At 32.4% G+C, this 7,939-nt stretch overlaps 1 long non-coding RNA gene across 2 annotated transcripts in view; it reads left to right on the top strand.

Annotated features, from left to right (window-relative positions):
* The window catches only part of LOC106468001, a 32,440-nt gene extending 24,872 nt beyond the window's left edge, over positions 1–7,568 (top strand). For both annotated transcript variants that reach the window (XR_002612530.1, XR_002612531.1), the window contains exons 2-3: positions 1,098–1,131; positions 6,443–7,568. This is a non-coding gene — a long non-coding RNA (uncharacterized LOC106468001). The remainder of the gene's footprint in view (positions 1–1,097; positions 1,132–6,442) is intronic.
* The last annotated feature ends 371 nt before the right edge of the window (positions 7,569–7,939 follow it).

Below are 7,939 nucleotides of genomic sequence, written 5' to 3'. Positions count from 1 at the left end.
AAGGTTCAAACCTCAAATTACCGATCTATCTTTATACCGTTCAAAGTAAATTTGATAAATCGGATAAACAGAGTAAAATTTAATGAAAGTACAACGTTTCACCAGGTTAACCTGGCATCATCATCAGGTACATCAACTGATGATGCCAACTTAACATGGTGAAACGTTGTACTTTCATTAAATTTTACTCTGTTTATCCGATTTATCAAATTTACTTTGAACGGTATAAAGATAGATCGGTAATTTGAGGTTTGAACCTTTTAGGTGAAGTCTACTTGTTGTTAAACTTAAAATAAACCGATTAGGTAACGTAAATATACAAGTATAAGTATGTTTAAATAAATGCAGAATACCTCTCAAGTTAATTAATATAATATCACCCTCGTTGGTAATTAAAATCTAGGTCTACAAGGGATCGAACTTAGTTAATAATGGCGGTGGACCAGCACTTTTGTTTGTTTGTTGAATTCTCGCGCAAAGTTATTCGAAGACCGTCTGCACTAACCATCCATAAGATAGAAGTGATAGACTCCTGGGCTATTTTTTGTGGGAGTGACTGTTCTATCATAACGCTTCCTTGACTGAAATGGCAAGCACATTCGGTGAAGGGTTTCGGTCCCGCGTCCCGCAGAATGTGACTCGAGGGCCTTAACCGCTATACACGTACAAGTTTGTTTAAATTAATGTAGAGCAACACAAACGTTTATTGCTATACTCTGTTTCCTGTTCAAGCTAGAGAAATGTTTCTTCATGTATGAAACATTGCTAGTTATGTACATGAGACACGTTAATTAAAATGTCAAATGATATCTAACGATGACCAGTGTAAATAAGCATATATCTCACAGATATGCTGCTACAACGTAGACTTTAAATAAGCATACATCTCACAGATATTCTGCCACAACGTAGACTTTAAATAAACTAACATCTCACAGGTATGCTGCTACAGCGTTGACTTTGGTTCAAAGAACGTCGTCACTTTAAGTTTTCGTTACGTCATATATTAATTAAATTATACATAATATTTATAATGAATCATAACTTAAAATAACAAGGCCGCTTACATTTAATGTTTTCTTTCTCTCTCTCTTCAGATGTAAGAAGCTCAGAAGATTACAACCTCTTCAGGTAAGCGTGATTATTCGAATTACTGATATTAAACGATCTTAAACATGACCAATAGTTAAAATGGTTACGTTACCATCGAAGAATGTTAAACAGTAATTCAGCAATTTTGTTCTTTATTACACCATAAACATTAAATATTTTCTATTGATCACAAAAGTTATCGAATTGTGTTGAGGTGTTTGTTAGTTCAGATTCTGTGAACGTTTTTCTTTTTTAACCGGTACACTTTTTTTTTCTGTAGTTTTAGTGTTAAAAAAATGTATACGTTTTATTTCTTCAAAAGATTTCCCTTTAGTTATGGAAACATTGTGACTATTAAACTACTGTATATAAACTATTTCACTTTGTCATTTTTTAAATTGATTTAATATTTAATATTTTATTAAAATTCACGTTCATCTTGTTTTTGTATTGGGTGAAATGATGAGAAACTTTCATCTTCAAGAAAAAAGAATTAAGGCAAAAATTAACGTTTAACAATAAATCAACCCTCTTTTCTCCTCCCATCTCTTTTCCAACTCGCCTCTTCTCATACCTTTGCCTAACTCACTTTTTTTTCTCTTCCCATCTCTTGATTAGATCATTGATTCTTCTACCACCCTTTGTTTAACTCACATCTTCTCATACCACCCTTTGTTTAACTCACATCTTCTCATACTACTCTTTGTTTAACTCACCTTTTTATCATACCATCCATTGTTTAACTCACATCTCATACCAGTTTCGCTCTTGTCATCCTAAGTGTAAACCATTTTCTTCCTTGTCATCCTAAGTATAAACCACTTTCTCTCTTATCATCCTTAGTATAAACTAGTTTCTCTATTTTCATCCTCAGTATTAACCACTTTTCTTTTGTCATCCTAAGTGTAAACCATTTTCTTCCTTGTCATCCTAAGTATAAACCACTTTCTCTCTTATCATCCTTAGTATAAACCAGTTTCTCTATTGTCATCCTCAGTATTAACCACTTTTCTTTGTCATCCTAAGTATAAACCAGTTTTTCTCTTATCATCCTTAGTATAAACCACATTCTCTCTTGCCATCCTAAGTATAAACCACTTTCTGTCTTGGCATCCTCAGTATTAACCACTTTCTCTCTTGGCATCCTTAGTATAAACCAGTTTCTCTATTATCATCCTTAGTATAAACCACTTTCTCCCTTGTCATCCTAACTATAAACCACTTTCTCCCTTGTCATCCTAACTATAAACCACTTTCTCTATTGGCATCCTTAGTATAAACCACTTTCTCTCTTGGTATCCTTTATTCCAACTCACCTTAATTTAATCATTTTTTGTTTTGTTTGTTTATTATATCCTTCACACCACTATACAAGCAATGTAATTATCAGCAGAGTGTACTCGCTGTTATAGATACATTTAAGCTTATGTTTGTGTGAAAGAAAATCTGCATGCTTGTGAAACTAAAAGTTTCTTGTTAAACTGATATATTATCTTCCAAACCAGGGTGTGTTTGTCTGAAAGCACACATCGGAGAAGCTAATATATTATCTTTCGCATCATCGTGTGCTTATCTGAAAAGTACATATCGGAAGAGCTAACATGTTATCTTACACATCATCGTGTGAGTGTCTGAATAAACACACTGGAAGAGATAATGGCCTGTTAGCCTTTGTATAAGAACCCACTTCTGTATTCTCTAAAGGGTCACGCACAGCGTCCTACTCAAGTGTAGGATGTTGATATTGGGCCAAGTCGTCGACTAACTAATTCTGGCTCGTTTTGCTCTCAGGCTGTCGGAACAAGCTTTGAATTCCCTGGCGTTTTTCCGACGGTTGGGTTGAAACACTGGATGTGTCTAGGCAACATGCAGAATAAAATGTACGTCGTTAAAAAACAGAGAAAAAATAATACATCGAAGCACAAGTTCGTTTTTTTAATACATTCAAACACGTATTCGTTTTTTTCTTCTTTTTTTTTTTGAATAAGCAAGATACACAGTCTCTCTTTTTTTAAACAATAAATTTCGACGTACATTCGCATTTTTGGATAAATTCAGACGCACATGCGCCTTTTTTTTTCTTTTCAGGAGTCCAGTATGATCGTTTCTCGGGAAATTTAGCTTTTCGTGTGTGTATGCGTGTGTTTTTACTTCGCAAATTCTTTAATCTTAGTATAACTATAAAGTTTAAAATATATGGTTTTAATTAAAGTGTAGCATAAGTTGTTGTTGTTTTCAATTATGCACAAAGCTACACAAGGGCTATCTGTGCTCTGCCCACCACGGGTATCGAAACTCGGTTTCTAGCGTTGTAAGTCCGCAGACATACCGCTGTGCCACTGGGGGGCGTGTAGCATAAGAAGTAGGGGAAAACGTGGCGCAGGATATAAACAATAAACAGAAGAACGCTCTAGGTTTAACGAGTTACAGGAAACCTGATTTATTGTCTCCAGAAGTTTAATTTATCTTTCCCGTTACTTGTTGTTTACACAAGTAAATATTTTAATGTTTGGGTTAAAGATAGGGGTGTCACATCTAGTCTCGTGTTGTTACAAAGAATAACGGGAAAGTTAGGTATATGTTTAGTTACTTCTTCGGAAAAATCTGTCTTAAGTCTCCCACCACTTGGTGCCCATTCTTAAGTTCTAAATAGCTATAAAACCAGCTTAACTGACAATTGAACCAGATTAAATACTGCCGAACTTGCATAAAGTCATGTTTAAAATAGGTTTTGTCTCAAATACCACAGCGATGTACGAAAGAGTAGGTCTGTGTGGTAATCATGACTGAAAAAAAAAGAAACCTTGTTTGTGACGTTACATTTCTGAGAAATGTCCGGAAAGAAATAATAAAGTTGGAGTAATAAACTTTTCGATTTCTTGAAAAAGAAATAATTATATCCTAACCAGTTCCTGGCGCCCACACTTTTTAAGAGAGAATGTTTTTTAAGCTATAATTTGACATATTTGGTAAAGCACAAGAAAGCAAAACAAATCATGCATATGTTAATTGATGGCTGCCATGTTGCTGATAAGGAAAAGAATTTACTTACGTATTATTTAAAAGTATGCTTTATGGATGAGTCATTATTGTAACGTTATATTAAAAAGAGAACAGTGCATGTGTGCTTGTAATACGCATGTACTGACACATGCCATATTATAACTTGGCTTAGGTACAAGCTAAAACGTACATACTGTAATAAATTTACGCTGTCATTTTTTGCCTTGGAGTTGGAGTTAATACACTGCAGATGAAGTCAGTGTTATTGTCTATTGTGCGTATATTAATAAACTCTATACAAAGCTCGTTAACTACAATTGTGAATGGTGGCTCTGTAGTTGCTTCTATGATGCCTTAAAATTTAATCAGAGATTATACTGTTGCGACGCCATTTTTAACTATATCTGAACAGGTCAGCTTGCGGAAGAGGTCTTGTCTTTTAACAGATATTTGTGATGTAAGCACTAATGATTATTCACTATGTATTCAAAATAAAATAATGCAATATTTTTGTGTAAGCAATCAAATTTTGCCGTTTGAAAATTTGCTTTTTATATTCAATAATTTGGTAATTATTATTATAAAGTGAATGTCAAGAAATAATCTATTCATCAACCCACATGCCATAAAATTACTTATTAACTTTCTTTTAACTAAAATTAAATCAAACAAACTAGCAATTAAATAAATATATAAAGGAGTATTACTGTGAGCTTAATTGAAAACAAAACAAAAAGGATAATCAAGTCATATACACAGCAAAATTATAATTCTACTATATACTAAAATCATTTCTTTTGGAACTAAAAACTAGTAGTGATCCACATTTATTTATTTTTTACTCTTTTACGTCCCTGGTGGTTCGTCCATTTATTTCAAAGTTTAGTATTATTTACTTCTTTATTATTTTTTTTTATCTCGATACTTAGTCTGACAGTTAAGAAATTTTCTTTTTTCAGAGACGTAAAACACACAACTTCGCAAAAATAAGCCGATTTTTACCATTGACGGAACAGTCTGCCAACACCGTCATTGAATAGTTTAATGATTTAAAAGTCTGAGGTATTATAACGCTAAAAATCGGGTTTGTATACCCGCGGTGAGCACAGTACAGATTGCTCATTGTGTAGCTTTGTGCTTAACCACAAACAAAAAAATGAGATTCGTCAAATTATTTGACGAATACAACCTAGTTAAGCTTCACTTTGTGGAAATATCAACTCTTTTTCAGTATTTGGTACTGGGGTTTTTATCTACTTCAGGTTTACGTTTTCAGCATATGATGTTGATCAAATCTTGCTTCAGTATAATGAATAAGAATTGTCCACTTGTATTGTTAATAGCATTTTGATCATAAACATTCTTGGTGGTAAGTAATTAATTGCTGGTTCTATAGTTTCTCCGAACCTCAGTACAACATTTAACTTGGTTTTCAAGGAGACCATTAAAACTGTGATTTGCTACACCATATATAGCTGGGAACGCGCTCGAGCCCGCAGTGAGATCACGTGACGACATATTCTAAAGTGCGGGCAGCTTGTCACAGAAAGCTCCAATCTCTTACACCACTGAAAATAACAGTCTATAAATATCTAACCCTGCACGCTTACAGCTATCCAAAATTTTCCTTTATAACAAAGATACAGCTAGTATCTAATTTCAACATTAGAAAATTCCAAAACGTGTTTGACATACGTTCATAGACGCAGTTTTTCTATATATTTTAAATACAGGTTTCAATAAACCATCAAAAGGTGTACGAAATTGAATGTAAAAATATTAATTCTTTCACTTTTAACAACACACAAAATGGAGGATTTATACATTGCCCTCTGCAGGTTCATAAGATCAACAAGATTATTATTTGATTTGATAATTTTTATTGTTATTTTAGATAGCTTTTGGGTTGGCCAATGTTTATATTGAACGGATAAACAATCTATTATTGTAACTTAAGTAAAAATCTAGATTTATTACAATTAAAGTATAAGAATATTTTAAAATAGAAATCAGAATGACATGCAGATTTGAATATTAAGTGTAACATTATTATATCTTAAAAGAAGTCATTATTTCATAGCAATAGCTTCTGTTTGTTTTTAAGCACAGAGTTACACAACGGGCTATCCTTGCTATATCCATCACGGGTATCGAAACCCGGTTTTAGCGTTATAAGCCTACTAGCTTATAGTTGATCCACTAGGGAACTCTCTTAGCAACAAAGACGTAGTTGAAATACTAATAAAAATATAATTCTAAATGTAAAAACATTGTCTTAAGAATGGTCTTTATTATTTTTCTCTCCACAGCAATGATGTTTGAATTTTTGTTTATTTTCGCTTTCAAGTCAAGAGAAGCCCATCATGCCACCTGGAGGAAGTAACTAGTAACTTCATGTGACAGAAGATAGAACTTGTTTTAGAAAGAAATGCAAGATAATCTGAGAAGAACAACTGTCTGTATCAAATTAAAAACAGTATAATTACTTAACGTAGAGTGTTGGTTCCTCTAAAAGTCAAAGTTAGTAGGTTGGCTTGAGTGCCTCTATACTCAAAGTAAACACCAGCCAGTAAAACTTCAAATGTTCTATTTATTTTCCTTTGTCTAGTTCATTTAAGTGGCTTCTATATATATTTAAGAAGGTAAATGAATATTATGTAACAAAAGACGTAGTTGCTGCACGTTTTAAAAGATATTTGCATCTATTTTTCTACGAATACTTACTTCCTATGACATTTTAAAATCTTTGCTCGACTACTTCTTAGCATCACAAATTTTAGCTTAAATCAAGATCGAAGTTCACAAACTCTTTATCTGAGTAGCAATATAATCTGTAAAGTTAAGCCTGAGTTATGATCTAAAGATAATCAGGAACTGTACGTAATATAACATGTATAGCTAAAGGAAAATCCGAGTTATGATTTTGAGATAATCATAAACTGTACGTATACCTTTGAAATTTTCTTCCAAAGGTTTGATGGGTTTCTTGCAGATAGAGATGATTTTGAGATATTTTTTTCTAAAACAATGTGGTCACCACATTTAAATCGTTGTGTACATATATCTACGTGTGATTTAAAATAAAAAAAGGTTTTTGTGTAGTTATTCTCTCACGTGATTGTTGTATTTTATCTTTAATGTTTGGTTTGTTGAAATTAGTCATAGTTATTTTGTCAGCATGATCAGTTTTCATATATTTACAAATATTAAATTTTTGAGGTTCTTTCATGCTTATGTATTAGACGTCGTTTTGTTATTGTAACAGCTTTTCTTCCAAACTAATTACATCATTTATTTCAGTGTAAATTTCTCAAAAACTTGAATGAGTTTTTACTCTCTTCATCATTATCTATCCACTTCACGTAATCACTGTCGTGTTCCTATTAATGTGAAAAACTTTAAAACTAAGATAGGGAGAGGTTTTATCACCGTTGTAAGAAAAATATATAATAAAGTTTTATTATGAACTTTAACCGTTTCTTCTCATTCATTTTCAACCAAACACAAATCACAATGTCTTATATTATAATTTTTTGTAGTAAGCTAAAAAGGTGTTGACATATAAACATTTAACCATTGTATGTTGGTAGCAAACTCCCTTACTAAAGTTACTTTTTCTGCAACATAATAAAATAAAAATTATGCAAGGTGTTGCAAACAAATATGAAACTTTTGTCTGTAGCTGCATCAAGACTTGCATATATTAATTTCTAATTATATGTAATGTATCCTCAAAACTAGAAGGTATTTTTTTTACAGACAAATATGAAACTTTTGTCTGTAGCTGCATCAAGACTTGCATATATTAATTTCTAATTATATGTAATGTATCCTCAAAACTAGA

This window comes from Limulus polyphemus, unplaced genomic scaffold (assembly GCF_000517525.1).
Source record: "Limulus polyphemus unplaced genomic scaffold, Limulus_polyphemus-2.1.2 Scaffold2825, whole genome shotgun sequence".
In the NCBI taxonomy this organism is placed as follows: domain Eukaryota; kingdom Metazoa; phylum Arthropoda; class Merostomata; order Xiphosura; family Limulidae; genus Limulus; species Limulus polyphemus.
The sequence above is the reverse complement of the archived record's forward strand: the minus strand, read 5'-3'. Positions and strand labels throughout refer to the sequence as shown.